Raw genomic sequence first — 11,064 nt, 5'->3', positions numbered from 1 at the left:
TCACTATCAACCTCTTGGCCTAAAAAAAGTAATCTTTCTCGATAAAGTCGGTTGATTAGGATAAAATTGTATCCCTTAAGAAACCGTACGGGCACCTTTTGATGCATACGGTTCAAAAAAAATAGCGAAAAAAGAATCAATGTTTAGATTTTAGCCTTCTTTAGAGGACTCTTTCTAACTTCTAATGAAGGGGCTTTTTCTTACCTTCCATTTTTTTTTTCAAAATGGATGAGTTTTGTCCTTTGGCCCGCGGTCGTTTATCTATACTATAAATTTCAATAAATAAAAAAACAATTCATTAAATTTTCAATTTATCGAACTAACTTTTCATTGATATATTGTTTCATCGAGATTCAATTTCAATTCCGATGTCATTTTCTTGTTCCAAAATGGTCTTCTTCAATTCTTTTAGGTTTATGCTCTACTCCGAGTCAAGATCTGCCCGATTTGGATTTGCACATATAGGACAAATGCCCCAATAGCATGGCTTTTTGCTACGACTTCTTTTTTTTTTTCAATTTACTTCATATTACTCGATTGATTAAAAGTTTTCTATCAATGCTATTGATAAATCGAATATGATACAAGTAGTAGTAATCATAGAATAGATAGATTCCAAATTGAGTTTTTTTCTAAGCGGAGCCTGGATACTTCATTTTATTAGTACAACCGAGAAAACCATAAATTATTCTAATTGATAATATTAATCTGGATACCCCCCAAAAAATAGATCTAATTGCACTTCACGCTCCAAATTTTTGATGATTAAATCAATCCGTCTTGGGCGAAAGAGAGGATATCTCGATCGGGGGAGAGAACGGGGAAATACCATATGACCCAATATATCTGACAAGTCGCACTATAGGTCAACCCACGATGCGTCTTCCTCTCCGGGACTTCGAAAAGGTACTTTTGGAACACCAATAGGCATTAAAGCAAAGAAAAAAGAATTAAGTACTATAGCTAACTTTGATGTGGAAGCGTAACAACGGGTTTATTGTCTTAATAAATAAGATGGGCCTTTATCAGATTTTATCTTTTAGCATATTTTATACATAGATTTAATAAGTTCATAAAAAAGGAAAACAGAATTAATAAGGGAAACTTCTTCCCGAATAGGTTTTTGAATGATGAACAAGTATGTATACATTCACTCCTATAAAATAGGATCAATTCCCATCTACCATTGCGTATTGGTACTTATCGAGTATAGAATAGATCTGCTTCTTTTTGTTCCTACGAATAGAATCGAATTGTTCCATTATTACTAAAAGAATAGACTAAATATTAATCCTTTCGCCAAGATAATCCCCTCAAAAGGGGAGGTCCGTAGCATAGTTTTTTTTTTCAGTGCAATAAAGTTACATAGTGTCTATTTTTCCTTGATAAAGGGGTATTTCCATGGGTTTGCCTTGGTATCGTGTTCATACCGTTGTATTGAATGATCCCGGTCGTTTGCTTTCTGTTCATATAATGCATACAGCTCTAGTTGCTGGTTGGGCCGGTTCAATGGCCCTATACGAATTAGCAGTTTTTGATCCCTCTGATCCTGTTCTTGATCCAATGTGGAGACAGGGTATGTTCGTTATACCCTTCATGACTCGTTTAGGAATAACCAATTCATGGGGGGGTTGGAGTATCACAGGAGGGACTATAACGAATCCGGGTATTTGGAGTTACGAAGGTGTGGCCGGAGCACATATTGTGTTTTCTGGATTGTGCTTCTTAGCAGCTATCTGGCATTGGGTGTATTGGGATCTAGAAATATTTTGTGATGAACGTACAGGAAAACCTTCTTTGGATTTGCCGAAGATTTTTGGAATTCATTTATTTCTCTCAGGGTTGGGTTGCTTTGGTTTTGGTGCATTTCATGTAACCGGATTGTATGGTCCGGGAATATGGGTATCCGATCCTTATGGATTAACCGGAAGGGTACAAGCCGTAAATCCTGCGTGGGGTGTCGAAGGGTTTGATCCTTTTGTTCCGGGCGGAATAGCCTCGCATCATATTGCAGCAGGTACATTGGGCATATTAGCGGGCCTATTCCATCTTAGTGTTCGTCCGCCCCAACGTCTATACAAAGGATTACGTATGGGAAATATTGAAACCGTCCTTTCCAGTAGTATCGCTGCTGTATTTTTTTGCAGCTTTTGTTGTTGCTGGAACTATGTGGTATGGTTCAGCAACTACCCCGATTGAATTATTTGGGCCCACTCGTTATCAATGGGATCAGGGATACTTCCAGCAAGAAATATATCGAAGAGTTAGTACCGGGTTAGCCGAAAATCAAAGTTTATCAGAAGCTTGGTCTAAAATTCCTGAAAAATTAGCTTTTTATGATTATATCGGGAATAATCCCGCAAAAGGTGGATTATTCAGAGCGGGTTCCATGGACAACGGGGATGGAATAGCTGTTGGTTGGTTAGGACACCCTGTTTTTAGAGATAAAGAAGGGCGCGAACTTTTTGTACGCCGTATGCCGACCTTTTTTTGAAACATTTCCGGTTGTTTTGGTAGACGGAGACGGAATTGTTAGAGCCGATGTTCCTTTTCGAAGAGCAGAATCGAAGTATAGTGTTGAACAGGTCGGTGTAACTGTTGAGTTCTATGGCGGTGAACTCAATGGAGTCAGTTATAGTGATCCTGCTACTGTGAAAAAATATGCTAGACGTGCTCAATTGGGTGAAATTTTTGAATTAGATCGTGCTACTTTGAAATCCGATGGGGTTTTTCGTAGCAGTCCAAGGGGTTGGTTTACTTTTGGGCATGCTTCCTTTGCTTTGCTCTTCTTCTTCGGACACATTTGGCATGGTGCGAGAACCTTGTTCAGAGATGTCTTTGCTGGTATTGACCCAGATTTGGACGCTCAAGTAGAATTTGGGGCATTCCAAAAACTTGGAGATCCAACTACAAAAAGAGTCTAGTCTGATACAAGATTGCTCTGTTCTTTTTTTCCTTTATTTTTTGATTTGACATAGATAGGGTACCGGATAAATCTTTATTCGGATTGCTTACTTTTCATTTCTTTGACTCTTGTCTTGGTCTTTTTTTTATCCGTAAAAAGATCCCAATTAAACAGGTATGGAAGCTATAATTGTAAACCGAAATCAAATCTATGGAAGCATTGGTTTATACATTCCTCTTAGTCTCGACTCTAGGAATAATTTTTTTTCGCTATCTTTTTTCGCGAACCGCCTAAAGTTCCAACTCCAACTAAAAAGGCAAAATGATTTCTCATTATCTCAATTGAAGTAATGAGCCTCACAATATTGTGAGGCTCATTACTTCAACTAGTCCCCGTGTTCCTCGAATGGATCTCTTAGTTGTTGAGAGGGTTGCCCAAAAGCAGTATATAAGGCATACCCAGTAAAACTTACAAGTAAACCAGATATAGAGATGGCAACTAGGGTTGCTGTTTCCATTATTATATAATTTCAAGACCACAATGGATCTATAATAAGATCATTTATTTACAACGGAATGGTATACAAAGTCAACAGATCTCACTGAATAAAAAAAAATATAGGATTATTTATGGCTACACAAACCGTTGACGATAGTTCTAGATCTGGGCCAAGACGAACTGTTGTAGGGGATTTATTGAAACCATTGAATTCGGAATATGGTAAAGTGGCTCCTGGGTGGGGAACTACACCTTTAATGGGTGTCGCGATGGGTTTATTTGCGATATTCCTATGTATTATTTTGGAGATTTATAATTCTTCCATTTTACTGGACGGAATTTCAAGCAATTAGATTCGATTCACAAGAACCCCTAAATAACTTTTCAATAAAAAGGAAAGTCTAAAGTATGTAGGTTTCTGCTTTTTAGCCCACTATTTTTTGGTAGTTCGATCGTGGAATTTATTTTTTTCTGTATTTCCGGAATATGAGTGTGTGACTTGTTAGAATTGATCCTATGGATACGACAGAGAAGAAGTCGGTCATCTTGATGAAGATGATTTGATCTCGTTGGATATTCAGTCTAGGCTAGTATCTGGAGCACAGAATATATGAAATAGATTCCAAAATATTAGAACAAATATTAGAACTATGATTCATACTTATCAGACCTCGTGGCCGGACTCCGAAACAAGAGTTAGAAGTGATAAATAAAAAAAATTTATTCTTTCGTTTCTACTTATTTTGGTTAAAGGATAAACCTTTCTTTAGCTTTTTTCATTATATTCAGTCATTGAATAAGCATTGAATAAGTGATAATCCAAGGGTTCTTACTCAGGGAATTTTTGAACTTTTTTTTGGAAGGTTTTTTTATTGAATCATCGTGGTTCTAGTCTGAATCTAAGGTTTTAATTGATTCATAGGGTCTTAACAAGATAATTCCTATCAATAATAAAGAAAACAAGAGTAAAGTCGCATTACATACAAATCAAAGAAAAAAAATAGGTAAATAGAAGATTCAAGAGGCCCCTAATGATCAATATAACTATGAATGAGCCGACTTGATATTTGGGCATTATAACTACAAAGAAGACTTTTCGGATTTTGATTCTTTCGTATCTTGATACAAAAAATTGAATCATAGCATTAAGAAGTTTGAAACTTTTTAGTACACATATCCGTTACGAGCGGTATTTGGGTGTTTCTGTTTGAGCCGTACGAGACGAAATTCTCATATACGGTTCTCAGAGGGGGGTCCCCTTGGTTTACCTATCTCAATAAAGTGTATGATTGGTTCGAAGAACGTCTTGAAATTCAGGCGATTGCAGATGATATAACTAGTAAATACGTTCCTCCTCATGTCAACATATTTTATTGTCTAGGAGGAATTACGCTTACTTGTTTTTTAGTACAAGTAGCTACGGGGTTTGCTATGACTTTTTACTACCGTCCGACCGTTACTGAGGCTTTTGCTTCTGTTCAATATATAATGACGGAAGCAAATTTTGGTTGGTTAATCCGATCAGTTCATAGATGGTCGGCAAGTATGATGGTCTTAATGATGATCCTGCACGTATTTCGCGTGTATCTTACTGGTGGATTTAAAAAACCTCGTGAATTGACTTGGGTTACAGGTGTGGTTCTGGCTGTATTGACCGCATCCTTTGGTGTAACTGGTTATTCCTTACCTCGGGACCAAATTGGTTATTGGGCAGTCAAAATTGTAACAGGTGTACCGGAAGCTATTCCAGTAATAGGGTCGCCTTTGGTAGAGTTATTACGCGGAAGTGCTAGTGTGGGACAATCTACCTTGACTCGTTTTTATAGTTTACACACTTTTGTATTACCTCTTCTTACTGCCGTATTTATGTTAATGCACTTCCCAATGATACGTAAGCAAGGCATTTCTGGTCCTTTATAGAGAATAGAAATCATAGATTTGTAATTAGTTATTTATGATTACTCAGGGGGGGAAGAAGAGTATTTCATTGCTGCAAATATGGATTATTGAAAAATAAGACATGTATTTGGATATTTCCCTTCAACTCCACGAAATTTTATTCGTTATTTTTCAATAATAGTTGAAGGGAATTCTTCGAAGAGAAAATGGATTATGGGAGTGTGTGACTTGAACTATTGATTGGACCGTGTAGATATATGTCTTTTTATCTGCCACATTGGGATTCACAACAAAATGTGTCTTTATTCCAACCACCGCGAAAGCTCCATACAGAGGGTAGGCTGGTTCGCTTGAAGAGAATCTTTTCCATGATCAGACTTGACCATGTCGTGCATGACCAGGCTCCGTAAGATCCATTAGAATAGGTGATATATATGCCATAATACAGATTATGTTTTATCTATTTCACTTACTTAATAGTATGAAAATGCATTCATTTCCTCTGCATTGACTCGATTTATAATACTATCGGAGTGAAACAAGGGATCTAAAGAAGAACATAGGCTAGACTCTATTAGTAACAAGTAAATCCTTTGGATGTAAAAAGTATCAATATTTTTGGGGGCTAAAGCCCCATCGCAAGGTTTGAGACGACCCAGAAAGCACTTGAACATTATCAACTTTGTAAGCCTACTTGGGTATTGAGCATTTATCTGTACGAACTTAATTCCTTGCAATGGATAATTGTAACTCTTGAAAACGGAATCCGCTAAATTTTTTCTTACATTGAATCACTCATTTATTTTATATATGCTTGGATAAGATATCGATTTTTTTTTCTGGATCCAGTTGGTTCGTTTGATTTGTGCTCGAGCCGGATGATGAAAAATTATCATGTCCGGTTCTTTCGGGGGATGGATCCATAATAATTCACCTATCCTAATAACAAAAAAACCAGATTTGAATGATCCTGTATTAAGAGCTAAATTGGCTAAGGGTATGGGTCATAATTATTACGGAGAACCCGCATGGCCCAATGATCTTTTATATATTTTTCCAGTAGTCATTCTAGGTACTATTGCATGTAACGTGGGCTTAGCGGTTCTAGAACCATCAATGATTGGTGAACCCGCAGATCCATTTGCAACTCCTTTGGAAATATTGCCGGAATGGTATTTCTTTCCCGTATTTCAAATACTTCGTACAGTGCCAAATAAGTTATTGGGTGTTCTTTTAATGGTTTCCGTACCGGCGGGATTATTAACTGTACCATTTTTGGAGAATGTCAATAAATTCCAAAATCCATTTCGTCGTCCAGTAGCGACAACCGTCTTTTTGATTGGTACCGCAGTAGCTCTTTGGTTGGGTATTGGAGCAACATTACCGATTGATAAATCCCTAACTTTAGGGCTTTTTTAAATTGATTCAATTGTGAAATAAATAAAATATCACGATGTGTGTATCTAGGGAATAGTTGCTTCAAAGTGAATTACCCCTAGATACACATATTTAATGAAATTTTTGATTTATTTTGAGTATACGGATTCTGTTAAAGATTCAAACTTCATTTTCGTCTTTTTTTTTTATAAAGTTTTTTTACAACAAAAATCCAATGGATTTCAAATTTATGCAAAATTCTTTTCCATTTCGAGAATGTCTAATATATGTTTTACGTCTTCTATGCGAAAATGTTTGATTTTCATAAGTTCGTCTGGACTATTATTCAAAAGGTCAAATAATGTATGTATATTGCACCTTTTGAGGCAATTATAGATCCTAGGAGGCAATTCTGATTGGTCAATAAAAATATATTTTAATGCTCTTTCTTTTTTCTTTTTTCTTAGTTTCGCCAATTTCTCATGAAAAGTAAAAAGGGGTAAAGTAACTTTTTGTTTATTATTTTTAAAATGGAAGTTTTCTTTTTCTTCTTCCGCATGTAAAAAAGGAATAAATAAATCAATCAAATTCCGAGAGGCTTCATGAAGTGCTTCTTTAGGAGTTAAACTTCCATTGGTCCATATTTCGAGAAAAAGTATCTCTTGTTTTTCATTCCCATTTACATAAGAATGAATACTATGATTAACATTTCGAACAGGCATGAATATAGCATCCATAGGATAACTTGCGTCTTGAAAATTATTTGGCGTTTGTATATGATATCCGCGATTCCTCTCGATCTTTAATTCAATACAAAAATTAATTGGTTCCGTTAGGTTAGCTATATGCTGTGTATTATCAACGATTTCCACCGAAGGTGGTAAGATGATGTCTTGAGCAGTTACGCATCCAGGACCCTTGACACAAATAGACGCATCACGAGTTCCATACAGATTACTTCTCAATACAATTTCTTTCAAATTCATTAAAATTTCATGTACTGATTCTTGAATACCGACTATGGTAGAGTATTCATGTGGGATTTTTTCAGATTTTGCACGTGTGATACATGTTCCCTCTATTTCTCCAAGCAAAGCTTTTCGCATCGCAATGCCTATAGTATCCCCTTGTCCCTTCATAAGTGGAGACAGAATAAAGCGTCCATAATAAAGACGCTTACTGTCTGCTCTTGATTCAACACACTTCCACTTTAGTGTCCGAGTCGATACTCTGATTTTCTCTCGAACCATAGTAATATTTTTTGATAAAATCATTGAATTATTTATTTCTCTTGAAATTTCTCTTCAATGTTTATTTTTACACACGTCGTTTTTTAGGGGGCCTACAGCCATTATGTGGCATAGGGGTTACATCCCGTATGAAACTTAATAGTATACCGCTTCTCCGAATAGCTCTTAATGCTGCATCTCTTCCGAGACCGGGGCCCTTTATCATAACTTCGGCTCGTTGCATCCCTTGATCCACTACTGCCCGAATAGCATTTCCTGCTGCGGTTTGGGCGGCAAATGGTGTCCCTCTTCTTGTACCTTTGAATCCACACGTACCGGCGGAGGACCAAGAAATTACCCGACCCCGTACATCTGTAACAGTCACAATTGTATTGTTGAAACTTGCTTGAACATGAATAACGCCCTTTGGTATTCTACGCGTACTTTTACGTGAGCTAATACGTCCATTTCTACGTGAACCGATTCTTGGTATGGGTTTTGCCATATTTTATCATCTCATAAATCTAAGTCAGAGATATATGGATATATCCATTTCATGTCAAAACGGATCCTTTAATTTCTTTTTATGTATATATTGTGGGTGGCCTTTAGGGGTCCTTTTTTTTATAAAGATTATCCTTGTCTTTGTTTATGTCTCGGATTGGAACAAATTACCATAATTCGTCTCCGCCTACGGATCAGGCGACATTTTTCACAAATTTTCCGAATGGAGGCCCTTATTTTCATATTTTTTATTCCTTACCTTAATCTACTTATTGGAAGAAAATAAGTTTCTTGAAATTTTCTATTTCGAATTGGATCTCCCTACAAAAAAAAGAATATTGCACGTGAAAAGACTACTTCACCTAATCATTCGAATCTTTGTTTCGTAGTCTATAAATTATACGCCTTCTGGTCCTGGTTGAATCGTAACAACTTACTGAAATTTTGACTCTCTATTACCTAGTATATGGATAAAACTATGTTGAATCCTTCCTGAAACGTAACCTAGAATTGGATCCTCATTATCTAAACAAACCCAAAACATATCATTGGTAAGTGATTCAGTAATTAAACCTTCAGAAATCCTTTTTTGCTCTTTCATTCCAGACGAAACACCCTTCAAAGTATCAATTAATCAAGGGGGAGTCGTATTATAAACTATAAACCCACCTCTTTTCTTTTTTTTTTTTTTTTTACAAATAGGGAAGTTCTGTGTATAATTCGAATATCATAAAGATTACCATATATAACACAAAATTTCGCCGCCGATTCCCTGTAGTCGAGCTTCTCGGTCTGTCATTATACCCCGAGAAGTAGACAGAATTACAATGCCCATTCCGCCTAAAATTCTAGGAATTTTTTGATAGTTAGAATATATTCGGAGACCAGGTCGACTGATCCGTTTTAAATTTAAAATCGTTTTATATGGTCCTTTCCTATTTCTTCTATGTCGTAGGGTTAAAACCCAAAAATCCTTGTTGCTTTCCCGATGTTTCCTTACGTTTTCAATAAAACCTTCTCGTAAAAGTATTTTAACAATGTTTTCGGTGATGTTAGTAGATGGTATTCGAACCATTCCTTTTCTATTCATGTCAGCATTGCGAATAGAGGTTATTATGTTAGCAATAGTGTCCTTACCCATGATAAACGAAAATTATTGGTTACTTAAATTTTTGATCTAATCAACATTCTTTTTTATTAAATAGTTATGAATTTTAAAAGGTATATACGTGATACACAATCTACTAATTAATTTCATTCAAATAGTATAACTATCTCACGGTCTGTCTCATTTTATAATACTTCAGGTGCTAATGAAATTATTTTAGTGAAATTTAACTGTCTCAATTCTCGGGCAATCGCACCAAAAATTCGAGTTCCTTTTGGATTTCCTTCTTGATCAATAACAACCGCAGCATTGTCATCATATCGTATTATCATACCATTTTCTCGTTTGAGTTCTTTACAAGTACGTACAATTACAGCTCTGATCACTTCTGATCTTTCTAGAGGTGTATTTGGGACGGCTTTCTTGATTACAGCAACAATAACGTCACCAATATGAGCATATCGTCGATTACTAGCCCCTATGATTCGAATACACATCAATTCTCGGGCTCCGCTGTTATCTGCTACATTCAAAAGGGTTTGAGGTTGAATCATATTATTTTGGAATCTTTTCTTTCAATGCAAAGGGCGAAGTAAAAAAAAAAAAAAAGAAATATTGTTTTTCAAAAAAAAAAAAAATAAATCTGCAATTGTTTTTTTTTCATCTTAAACAAAGATCGCTTTCCTTTGATTCTACATTTCTATCCCGAAGTAATGAATTGGGTTCGTATAGGCATTTTGGATGCCGCTATTGAAATAGCTTTTCTGGCTATATTTTCGGCTACTCCACTCATTTCATAAAGTATTCTACCTGGTTTAACAACAGCTACCCAATATTCGGGGGATCCTTTCCCTGAACCCATACGTGTTTCTGTGGGTCTTAGTGTAACGGGTTTGTCCGGAAATATACGTACCCATATTTTTCCACCGCGTCGTGCATTTCGTGTCATTGCCCTTCGTCCGGCTTCGATTTGTCTCGATGTGATCCAAGCGGGTTCAAGTGCCTGAATAGCGTATCTCCCGAAGCAAATACTATTGCCTCGATAAGATATTCCTTTCATTCTTCCTCTATGGTGTTTACGGAATCTGGTTCTTTTGGGGTTATAGTTGATGGTTATTTCTAAATTCCATCTCTACTACAGAACCGGACATGAGAGTTTCTTCTCATCCAGCTCCTCGCGAATGAAACGATTCAAAAAAATATACATGTATTTACTGATATTTTCTGAATAATAGATTCAATTATGGGATTTTTGATATTTCATTTAATCAATCTATTCGAAATTTGTATATCTTCTTTTCTTTTGATAGAAAACTAAACTGTTTATAGATTCTAGAATAATAGAATAAGTTTTTTTATTATAGTTTTCTAAAAAATTATAGATAATATAATCTCGTTTTGTTATTTTTTCTTTTATTATTAAGGTTATAACAAATCTTTATTTTGTTTTGCCTTTTTTTATCTATTATTATATTTGATCGACCCTAATTTAGAAATATAATAAAATGGAAACGTTCGCGGGCGAATATTTACTCTTTTTATAT

Source organism: Cucumis melo, unplaced genomic scaffold (assembly GCF_025177605.1).
Source record: "Cucumis melo cultivar AY unplaced genomic scaffold, USDA_Cmelo_AY_1.0 utg000715l, whole genome shotgun sequence".
Classification (NCBI taxonomy): domain Eukaryota; kingdom Viridiplantae; phylum Streptophyta; class Magnoliopsida; order Cucurbitales; family Cucurbitaceae; genus Cucumis; species Cucumis melo.
This window is presented reverse-complemented; position numbering follows the sequence as displayed.